Below are 11,855 nucleotides of genomic sequence, written 5' to 3'. Positions count from 1 at the left end.
GGGAGAAGAGGTTGCAGTGAGCTGAGTTCCAGCCATTGCACTCCAGCCTAGATGACAGAGAGAGAGACTGTCTCAAAAAAAAAAAAAAAAAAAAAAAAAAAGAGCAGCCTGTAAAGTCTAGCTGCAGACATAGACAAGCAAGCTGGGAGCTTGCACAAGTGAATGCCAGCAGGAACTAGGGACCAGACATGTTCAAGATGGTGGCTCCGTCTTCCCTTGTCTTTGTCAGCCATGTGTACAGTAAAGAACAGACAAGATGGCCCCCGTGAACTGAAAAGCTCATTTGCACAAAAAAGTTAGGGTGGGGGACCAGCCTTCCCCTTGTGCTATGTAAGCGTCAGAGCCCTACGTACATCAGACACTGCCTCCTCAAACCGGACTATAAAATCTGCTGCGTTCCACCAAGTGGAGATCTCCTTTTTTTCCAGATCTGTTTCTCTTGCCTCTCTCCTTTCTCCTTTCTCCTGTCTCTCTATCTCAAAGAGCTGCTCTCCTCTCTCCTTTCTTCTGTCTATTAAACTTTCCACTCCTTAACCCACCCACATGTGTCCATGTCCTAAATTCTTTCTCCAAGTGAGACATCAAACCCCAGGGTATATATCCCAGACAACGTAGCCGTTTCACATGACTATGCATGTATTGTTCACACCTGAGCCATCTGTAGCATTACATATCCATTCTTGTGCAGCCAGAATTCCTAAAATTAATGCTGGCTTCATTTTTAAATTCAACTTTTTTTTTTTTTTTTTTTTTTGACGCAGAGTTTCGCTCTTGTTGCCCAGGTTGGAGTGCAATGACGCGATCTTGCTTCACCGCAACCTCCACCGCCTGGGTTCAAGCGATTCTCCTGCCTCTGCCTCCCGGGTAGCTGGGATTACAGGCATGCGCCACCACGCCCGGTTAATTTTGTATTTTTAGTAGAGACGGGGTTTCCCCAGGTTGGTCAGGCTGGTCTCCAACTCCCGACCTCAGGTGATCCGGCAGCCTCAGCCTCCCAAAGTGCTGGGATTATAGGTGTGAGCCACCGCGCCTGGCCTAAATTCACCTTATTTTTTTACTATTTATCATTAGTGTGCTCCATAAGGTTTGACATCTCTACTGAAGACCTTTTAATTATATTTTCCATATGCTCAAGCACATCAATTCCATTGCTATTTTCCTGGAACCCTCTTAGGAGGTCTCCTTCCTTCTGGACCCTGGGCTGGCTGGGCTCTGGTCTGTTGCTCTGCTGTAGTCCCGAGCCTCACCACTCCCGGGTGTTGTATACCCTATACCCTGTTTGGGGGATCTCCTGTCTCTTCTTCTTTGTCGTCTTCTTCTTCTTCTTCTTTGTCTCCTTTTTTAAAAAATTTACTCCTTCCTTTTGATGAAGCATTTCTCTAGCAGTGTCCCAATGAAAGTTACTTGGGAGCGTACTTGGAGCATTTTGTTCTTCAGTGAAAAATTATGCATTGTTTAGAGCATACCTTTCCAAGTTACCTGATTCTGATTATAGAAGCTCAGTGCCGTTCGCTACCTTTGAGCTGTTTTACAACTCTGTAAATTGTGGATAACTGATAGCAATGCAAAATAATTCTTATCTATAGACATACAATAAACAATTCACATCCCTCTACCCATCTCTACAAAAAATAAAAAATAAAAACAGCTTAATATCTATTTGAAAATTTTTTTCAAAATTCCTTTATTCCATATAAATTTGTGCTTCTTTGAATTCTCCTTTAAACTGGTTGTAAAGTCTTACTGGTTCCCTCATTAACAATGAGTTAAGTAAGATATTTGGCACGTGTTCATTTTATATCTGTATGTATGAGAGTCATGATTTTACCTTTTCTGAGTTGTTCTTTAACAGAAGTATACATTTCAAGTTACTGTAGTCTGAAAATACTTGCTTTACCTTCATACTTTACTGATAGATTGGCTGGTTATAAAATTATAGGTTAAAAATCCAATGCCAAAAAGAACAAAGAAAAAATAAAACTAGTGTCTTTGAATGAGAGATCATCAAAAAGTTGAAATTCAGAGTTATCACTTGTGTCAGTGTAAATTATATATTATTCTCCAAAAACGTCATCTTACCAATAACATTCTTTTCCCTAAAACTATAACTCTTAATATAGAAGGGAAACTTTGTATTTTCTAGCCATGGCAAAAAAAGATTTCACAATGTAAGATCAGAAAAAGAAACAAAATACATGTATAAGTGACACCAGAAAACAAAATTATAAAAAAAAAATCAAGAATACTTGGATGCATTAACAATTTTTTTAAGTTCTCAAACTATATCTGAGGTGGTCATATATTAATTTGGTCTTTCTCATGAGATGTGCTAAGTCAATCCTCATTTAAACAAACAGTATGACCTATAAATAAGAGTATTATGGTTACTGTCTTAATAGAAAGCTTACACACTATTTAATTAGTGAACTGGAGAATTCAAAGGAAAATGAAACACTCAAGTATTATTTCATCTTTCTCATCATTTATTCTGTTCCTTACTCCCTAGGAAGGGGACAATGAATCCACATAGTTCTAAAAATTTTACTCTAACCTGTACCCATCAAAAGAATATGAGATTCAGTCCAGGCGCGGTGCCTCATTCCTGTAATCTGAGCACTTCGGGAGGTCGAGGCGGGTGGATCACCTGAGGTCAGGAGTTCCAGACCAGCCTGACCAACATGGTAAAACCCCGTCTCTACTACAATTACAAAAAACATTAGCTGGGCATGGTGGCAGTCACCTGTAATCCCAGCTATTTGTGAGGCTGAGGCAGGAGAATCGCTTGAACCTAGGAGGCAGAGGTTGCAATGAGCTGAGATTGAGCCATTGCACTCCAGCTTGGACAACAGAGCAAGGCTCTGTTTCAAAAGAAAAAAAAAGAGAGAGAGAAAGAATATGAGATTGAAAACAAATTGACCATGTCCTTTCTTGCTTTTTGTATACTTAGCACCTAGCCAACACTTAACATGTTTATGTATTCCAAACATGTTTAGTTGATGAATGAATAAAAAACTGCTTTTATAAGAATTTTTCGGCAGGGCGCCATGGCTCATGCCTGTAATCCCAGCACTTTGGGAGGCTGCAGTGAGCCAAGATCACGCCACTGCACTCCAGCCTGGGTGACAGAGCAAGACTCCATCTCAAAATAATAATAATAATAATCATAGTAATAATTTTTCTTGAATGTAGATCATAATTGAAATTTTTAAAAATCTAAAAAAAAAGAGAGTTAAAAGTCTTTACTTAGTCTGCATACAAATGTGTATTTGATTACATTTCTTAGGTTAACCAATATAGTTAATAATGTTTGGGATAAGGGAAAAAACTTTTCTATAGGTAAGAGCGTCACTTGATACAGTGGACTGGATCCAATACACCTCCCACTTCCCCTGCTCCCATGGTTTCTTTAGAGCAGTGTGCCATTATCATTACTACAACTCTTTTTAGTCATTAGTTTATTCACAGAAAACAGAATGAAAAACTTACAAGAGAAAAACAAACAAAACACTCAATCAAGGTCAAATGACTCATCAAATCCCAAAAAAACAAAACAGCATTCTCTTTGTACCTTCCATTGGATGAGATGTCTTCTTTCCCATTTTTACCCAACTGCACCTACTTGATTTAATGTTTTTTAAATAGAAGTATCTTCCTCTCAACATATCCATGTATATATTTAAAGCAAAACAATTTTAATCAAATTCACATGCAGATTATATGGGCTCCAGCCAATTCCTCTTATCATAATCGACCAGAACGGTGGTACTGCCATGCTTTATAGAGTTTTAGAATAATTTTCTTTGATGCACATTTCATATAATTATGAAATGATATGGCCTGTTTAAAAATATGTTTTATAAAACCAATTCCCTCCCCTGTCTTATTAACTCTTAGAAGTACTGAACAGTAAAATTTTTGAAAGTTATTTATTGCCCATCGTTTTGGCTTTGAAATTTCCTTTATATTGGAAATTGAACAAAACATTAAATTTCACCTGTGTTTCTAAGTAGTTTTACTTCTTATCCCAAATGTATTAAACAAGTACTACAAAATACATATCATCTGTAGTTGTCTTTCAAAATGCTTCATCAAAATTAGCAAACGCAATTCACGTCCAAACAGAAAATAATTCTATGGTAAAACTGAAAAATGCCGATTTTTTTTTTAGCTTGTAAATCATCTTTAAAAATGTAAATGTCTGATGGGCATGGTGGCTCACAACTGTAATCCCAGCCCTTTGGGAGGCTGGGGTGGGGTGCAGAGATCACCTGAGGTCACGAGTTAGAGACCAGCTTGGCCAACATAGTCTGCTAAAAATACAAAATGGTCCTGTCTTTGTTAAAAATACAAAAATTAGCCAGGTATGGTGGTGGGTACCTGTAATCCCAGTTACTCAGGAGGCTGAGGCAGGAGAATCGCTTGAGCCCAGGAGGCAGAAGTTGCAGTGAGCCCAAATTGCACCATTGCACTGCAGTCTGGGTGACTAGTGAAACTCTGTCTCAAAATAAAAAAAAAAAAAAAGAAGAAGAAGAAAGGAAATAAAAACAGATACAGCCTCAGCCTAAACTAACACGTAATGGAGCAGTAGTAATTAAAACAATCTTATCCACACAATTGAACAATATGCACCATTAAGAGGAATGGAATAGGACCACAGTTCCCAAATTTTGTGCCACAGGCACCAGGACATGGCAGTGAATTTACGTGAGTGCTATGGGATCCTTTTTTTTTTTGAGACAGAGTCTCAGTCTGGACCCAGGCTGGACTACAGTGGCACGATCTTGGCTTACTACAACCTCCACCTCCCGAGTTCAAGCGATTCTCCTGCCTCAGCCTCCTGAGTAGCTGGGATTACAGAAGCGCACCACCACGCCTGGCTAATTTTTGCATTTTTAGTAGAGACAGGGTTTTACCGTATTGGTCAGGCTAGTCTCGAACTCCTGATATCAAGTAATCCGCCCACCTCGCCTCCCAGAATGCTGGGATTACAAGTGTGAGCCACAGCGCCCAGCCATTTTACGTTTTTAAAATAAACATTGTGACACTTGACATCTGTTAGGCATTGTGCAAACTACTGTCAAGGTATTTGACAGCTCATACATTAGACTATCCTACATTCTATTCCATGATGTCATAAGCTTGCACGCATGGGGTTTTCAGTGATTGATGTGAAAAAAACAAAAATCAAACAGGAAATACTGGTAGTAGTATGTTTTGTTAGGGATCTTAATTATATATGTAAAACCCCTTCACCTTTGCCACATTCTATTGATTACAAGCAAGTTCCAGGTTCTACCCACACAAAAACATGCATACCAGGAAGCAGAATCAGGAGGGCTACCTTAGAATTCTGCCTACCACAATGTACAGAGTGCAGAACCTGCTGATGACTGAAAATCTGTGAAACACAGCTTTAACCAACCAACTCTCTCTAGACTTTCTTTCTTTCTTCCTTCCTTCCTTCCTTTCTTTCTTTCTTTCTTTCATTCTTTCTTTCTTTCTTTCTTTCTTTCTTTCATCCATCTATTCATTCATTCATCTGACTTATGTAAAGCACTTAGAGCCAGGCACATAATAAACTGATCATAAGTGTTGACTACCATCATTTTTATTTTTTTTTATGTTTTAAGCAACAATTGAAGATTGTCTATGCTCAATGCTAGGTAGTGGAAGGGAATATAAAGAAAAATAAGACTGATCTCTGTTTAAATTCTGGGAGTGAAGGTGGAGGACACCCACATAAACAAGCGATAACAATTCAATAGACTATGCAATATTACAACTCTGCACCATGTATGGGTGTGCAAAGAAGGAATGCCAATTTTGCACTGTGTCAGTGGTGCCTCCACAGAGCAGTAGACAATTTAGTGGCATCTTGAAGATACTGTAGTTTGGCTGATAGTCAAGGAAGAGGACATTTCAAACCTATGAACAACATAAAAAATGACAACAGTGTGAAAAAGCAAAATTCAGCCCAGTTTAAGCTTTTCCCTCTGTTCACATAGAATTTGAAAATATTTATACTGCATTATATTATACCACATAACTGTTTGCAACATTTTGTACTCATTATTTTTCACCAACTCACATGCTCTTTGAAGGAAGTTTTAAAAATATACATATCAACTATACTTGGTACTTAATAAGTAATTAATGAATGGGGAGATGGATTTTAGATTGAATTGGGAATAATACTATAAGCCACACTAAGAGGTCTGGAATTACTATATTTGTGAAAGGTAGCTGTAAGGTAATGTTAAGAACAAAGACTCTAGAGTCAAACTACCTGGCTCTGCCAAATTACTGATCTTGGGCAAATTATTTAACCCCTCTCTGCCCTGGTTTTTGCATTTGTAAAATTGGAATGAAAAATGCTGCTTCAAAAGGGCTGATGCAAAGATTAAATAATATAAAGTACTTAGAAGAATATCTGGCATATATTACATGTTCAATATATGTTTAAAATGATTATAATATGATGAATTGATAGTTTCAGATAAACAAGAAATCGTGTGTTTAGAAGAAGACCCATTTGACTAAGGTTTTTTTTTTTGCAGTTTTTACATTTTTATTTAAATACAAAACATGCATATGGGCTGTCTACTCATTTTCTTTGCTGTGCAGCCTGGCATTGTGGTTGGTGACTCTGATGGCCAGCTGGGCAGCTCTTTCCACCATGGCTTTGTGGTTCTTGGAGGAAACACTGTGAGCGATCTCAGCACAGTAAGATTTGTTGCACATCAGCAGCACTTTCAGCTCCTTGATGTTGTGGAACAGGAACTTCCAGAAGCCACTGGGCAGCATGTGCTTTGTGGTTTTTGTTCCTGCCATAACCAATGTTGGGCATCAAGATCTGGCCCTTGAACCTTCTATGAACCCCTTTGTCAGTACCTCTGGGTTTCCGCCAGTTAGGCTTCATTTTGACGTATCGGTCAGACTGGTGCCAGATGAACTTCTTGGTTCTCTTTTCGACAATCTTGGGTTTCACAAGGGATCTGAGGGCAAACATGATTCTGAGGAGGAGATGACTGCCACCTCCGTAAGCAGCGTCCAGGTTGGGGTTTTTAAAAATAAACTTATTTATTTTGAGACAAGGTTATGAGACTATATATATATATAAAAAAATATATATATATATATATTTTGGAGATGGAGCCTTGCTCTGAACTCCCAGACTGGAGTCCAGTGGTGCAACCTCAGCTCACTGCAACCTCGGCCTCCTGGGTTCAAGCAATTCTCCTGTCTCAGCCTCCCAAATAGCTGGGATTACAGGTGCCCACCAGTATGCCCAGCTAATTTTTTTTGTATTTTTAGTAGAGATGGGGTTTCACTATGTTGGCCAGGCTGGTTTTGAACTCCTGACCTCAAGCGATCTGCCGGCCTCAGCCTCCCACAGCGCTAGGATTACAGGCATGAGCCACCGTGACCGGCTGAGACTTTCTAACTTTTGTACTTCTGTAGAGACTGGTTTTCACCATGTTGCCCAGGCTGGTCTCGAACTCCTGGCCTCAAATGATCCACCCACCTTGGCCTTCCAAAGTGCTGTGGTTACATGTATGAATCACCACACCTGGCCTAAGGTTGACTTTTAAAAAAAGAATTCTTGTCAGTAGAGAGGGATAAAGACTGAAAAATCACAATGGAGAAGGCAAAAACCAGTTAGGATAAAGACTGAAAAATCACAATGGAGAAGGCAAAAAACAGTTAAAGGGCTACTGCAAGCATACAGAAGAGATGAGTAGAAACTGAAGGAATACAATGAGAACGTAGATAAAGAGATAAAATTGAGATATTTAAAATGTTGAAGTAATGAGGCCTACTAGGTAGAGATGTGATAAGAAATGAGGAGAGATTCATAGGTAAATTTAAGTTTTTACTTAAACAAAACATTATGAACAATTGGGTACATAATGATGCCATTAGTTAACATAGAATATAGAAGAAGATCCCTTTATTTGTGGAGGGAGATAAGTTCTTTTTGGAAAAAATTATATTTGAGGTGTCTTCAAAACTTGCAATGATTTTAGAGAAGATTAAGTTTTGGGAGTCTCTAGTGAATTTTCAGCATTTAAGATGGTTGAATATAAAAATGCTCTAGAAATAAATGCTGGGTGCCACAAAGTGAAACCAGTATTCAGGCAAAAGTTTTCTCAGCAAGGCAATTTACTTCTGCAGAAGGGTGCCACTTGCATCAGTCAAGATTGCAAGAGCACACAGAACAAAGGAGAGCAGGGGGTTTTTATCTCTGGCGCATAGTCCTTACCTCTGTGTCACTCCGCAATGGGCTGGGGTCAGACCACACAATCTGAGCTGACCCAATTGGCTACTTTCTTTTTTTTATTTTTTATTTTTATTTTTTGGCTACTTTCAAATATCTTTGTAAATATGGAAGGGAAGGGGGACGTGAGGTACAGTGGTGAAGCATGTGAGACGTGCGGTATCAGGCAAAGAATGGGTGCAGGTAACCAAGGAAACAGATGTGAGTTATTGATTAGAGCTGACGGGAAGGGTGTAGGCTGTTTACAGTAACTAGGGGCGAGGAGGCATGTAGAACAAGAAAGTTAAGTTTGGGAACAAAGAACCAGGAAGTTAGCAGGCTAAACCTTTGAAGAGAAACTTTACTGTATCCTGCAAGATCAGGAAAACATGAGACTTTTTTAGGGAAAGTTTAAATGAGGAGAAACTATAAAAGAGTAAATGCAATTTATAGGTAGGACTATTTTGAAAAAAAGAGGCTACCTGGTGTAATTTACAGAGCAAAGGAGACTATATTATTGTATTAATATAGACTATCATATTTAAGAGTAATATTAATAAAAGATGGAAGGCACCAGACATGGTGGCTCATGCCTGTAATCCCAGCACTTTGGGAGGCTGAGGTGGGCAGATCACTTGAGGTCAAGAGTTCAAGACCAGCCTGGCCAACATGGAGAAGCCCCACCTCTACTAAAAATACAAAAATTAGTGGGTGTAGTGGCAGATGCCTTGTAGTCCCAGCTACTCTAGAGGCTGAGGCAGAAGAATCACTTGAACCCGGGAGGTGGAGGTTGCAGTGAGTGGAGAGTGTGCCACTGCACTCCAAAAAAAAAAAAAGAAAAAGATAAATAGATGCAAGGCAAATTAACTGATTAATGTAGACTAGATATAAACTCCCCTAGAGCAAAGATACAAAGCTTTCTGTTTTGGCATGACAGTATCTTGCCCAGTACTTCATTCATTATAAGTTCAAAGTAAATATAGATGAATACATGAGATATGAATGATAAAAATAAATAGAACAGATGCGGTGGCTCATGTCTGTAACACCAGCACTTAGGGAGGCAAAGGTGGGAGGATAGCTTGAGCCTAGGAGTTTGAGACTTGCCTGGGCAATATGGTGATAACCCCATTCTCCAGAAAAAATTAAAAATAAAAAAACCATGAATAGATACCTAATCTATGTAACAACATGGACAATGCTTAACAATATGTGTACAAAAAATAAAGCAGAATATAAATTGATCCTCTGGTGTGTACTGGAGTTTGAAAAAAAAAGTTGATCAGCACTGTGATTATAATTTTGTAAAATTTGTATGTGCAAATAGATAAGAAGTCAAGACTTAAATGAAAATAGTTTGTTAGGGTGATTAAAATACTGTTCCCCCAACTTTGGGAGGCCAAGGTGGGCAGATCACAAGGTCAGGAGATCGAGAGCATCCTGGCTAAACACGGTGAAATCCCATCTCTACTAAAAATACAAAAACTTAGCTGGGCATGGTGGCGGATGCTTGTAGTCCCAGCTACTTGGCAGGCTGAGGTAGGAGAATGGCATGAATCTGGGAGGCGGAGCTTGCAATGAGCTGAGATCACACCACTGCATTCCAGCCTGGGTGACAGAGCAAGACTCTATTTCAAAAAAAATACTGCTCCCCCTCAACCCCAACCATTTATTTGGAATTCCATTCATAATGTAATTTAATAAGAAAGAGAACTGTTAAAACATACTTTTAAATTTTATTTATTTACTTTAGAGACAGGGTCTTGCTCTGTTGCCTGGGCTGAAGCACAGTGGCATGATCATAGCTCACTGCAACCTTGAACTCCTGGGCTCAAGTGTTCCTCCTGCCTCAGCCTCCTGAGTAGCTGGGATGACAAGCACATGCCACCACACCTGACTAATTTTTAAAGAGATTTTTGGTAGAGATGCTGTCTTGCCATGTTGCCCAAGTTGGTAATGAAACATTTTTGACCAGAAGGCAAGATCACTGACCTCTACAGCAGGCTTGAGTATATTATGGTTACCTTAGGCTAGCCAATTCACCTCTTTGAGATAGTGCCATTATGCTAAAACATGAAAAAAATGATGTCAGATATAACCAGGTGGAATGGAGACAGTAATAAAGGGGACAGTATTCTGGTAAGAATATGAAGGCTCCTAAGGATCAAGATGACTGGAGCATAGAATATAAGGGAGCTATGGCAAGAGTAGAGCTTGGCCTAGAGATTCCTGGCAAACAACTAAGGGATTTATGTTTTATCCTCTGTCGTTTCAGCTATTTGGGTGGCTGAGATTGGAGAATCACTTGAGCCAGGAGTTTGTGTTTAGCCTAAACAATGGAGTAAGACCCTTTCTAAAAAAAAAGAAAAGGGGGAAAAAAATGTTATTCTAAGGACAATGGGAATCCATTATAGGTAGAATAAAGCAAGCTGTGGCTCTTAGACCAGAAGCTCATGTGAGGAAGCATAAGGTTTTATTAAAACTTAGAGTTTACTTAAGAGGCTGAGGTGGGAGGATGGCTTGAGCCCAGGAGGTCTCAGCTGCAGGGAGCCTTAATTGAGCCACTGCACTCCAACCTGGATGACAGAGACCCTATCTCAAATTGTTTTTTAAAAAAAGCAAAAACAAAAACGCTTAGAGACTATCATAAGATAGCTGTTCACCTGACTTGCCTGGGCAGGTAACCTTAGGAAAATTCTCAATTTCTTCAGGAATGAGGACTGAAAATATATTATCACAAACTCATAATCTGGGGACTCATAATCAAGTGATTAGCCTCCTAAAAACTTGCTCACCTCCACATTATCCTGAATATTTTCCAGAATTTGCATGGAAAATTATGGGCCTCCTTATTTTAGAATTCTTTGCTTTCAGTTCTTTCTTAATGTTATTGTCATTAAACAATACTTGCTTTTTAACATAAAATTTTTATTCTGGAATAATTTTAAATTTACAGAAAAGATTCAAGTGTAGTACAGAGTTCCTATATACACTCCAACTAGTTTCCCCTAATGTTGGCACCTTATATTACCATAGTACATTTGTCAAAACCAAAAAACTAGTGTTGATATATTGCTATTAACTAAATTCCAGACTTGACTAAAATTTCACTAGTTTTTTTTTTTCCCACTAATTTTTGTTACTAATATTTGGTTCCAGGATCCAATCCTGGATAGCAAATGGCATATATTGTCATGTCTCTTTCATCTCCTTTGGTCTATGACAGTTTTCGCTTGTTTTTCATGACATTTTGTCAGTTTCAAGAAGTCAGCTATTTTGTAGAATGTCCCTCAGTGTGTTTTTGTCTGATAGTTCTCTTGCGATGAGACTGGAGTTAAAGATTTTGGGGAAGAATACCACAGAGGGGAAGTGCTCTTCTCACCATATCCTATCACAAACGGGATGCCATCAACATGATTTGCCACTGGTGATATTAGCTTTGATCACTTAGTTGAGAAATCTGTTCTTCAGATTTCTCCACTGCAATTGTTTATTTTTTTCTTTCTTTCTTTTTTTTTTTTTTTGAGACAGAGTCTCGCTCTGTTGCCCAGGCTGGAGTGCAGTGGTGCAATCTCAGCTTACTGCCACCTCCACCTCC

At 38.9% G+C, this 11,855-nt stretch overlaps 1 pseudogene; it reads right to left on the bottom strand.

The window, feature by feature from the left end:
* Positions 1 to 6,600: 6,600 nt before the first annotated feature.
* Positions 6,601 to 7,009, bottom strand: LOC111523177 (annotated as a pseudogene).
* Between the last annotated feature and the right edge of the window lie 4,846 nt (positions 7,010 to 11,855).

This window comes from Piliocolobus tephrosceles, chromosome 2 (genome assembly GCF_002776525.5).
Source record: "Piliocolobus tephrosceles isolate RC106 chromosome 2, ASM277652v3, whole genome shotgun sequence".
In the NCBI taxonomy this organism is placed as follows: Eukaryota; Metazoa; Chordata; class Mammalia; order Primates; family Cercopithecidae; genus Piliocolobus; species Piliocolobus tephrosceles.
The sequence above is the reverse complement of the archived record's forward strand: the minus strand, read 5'-3'. Positions and strand labels throughout refer to the sequence as shown.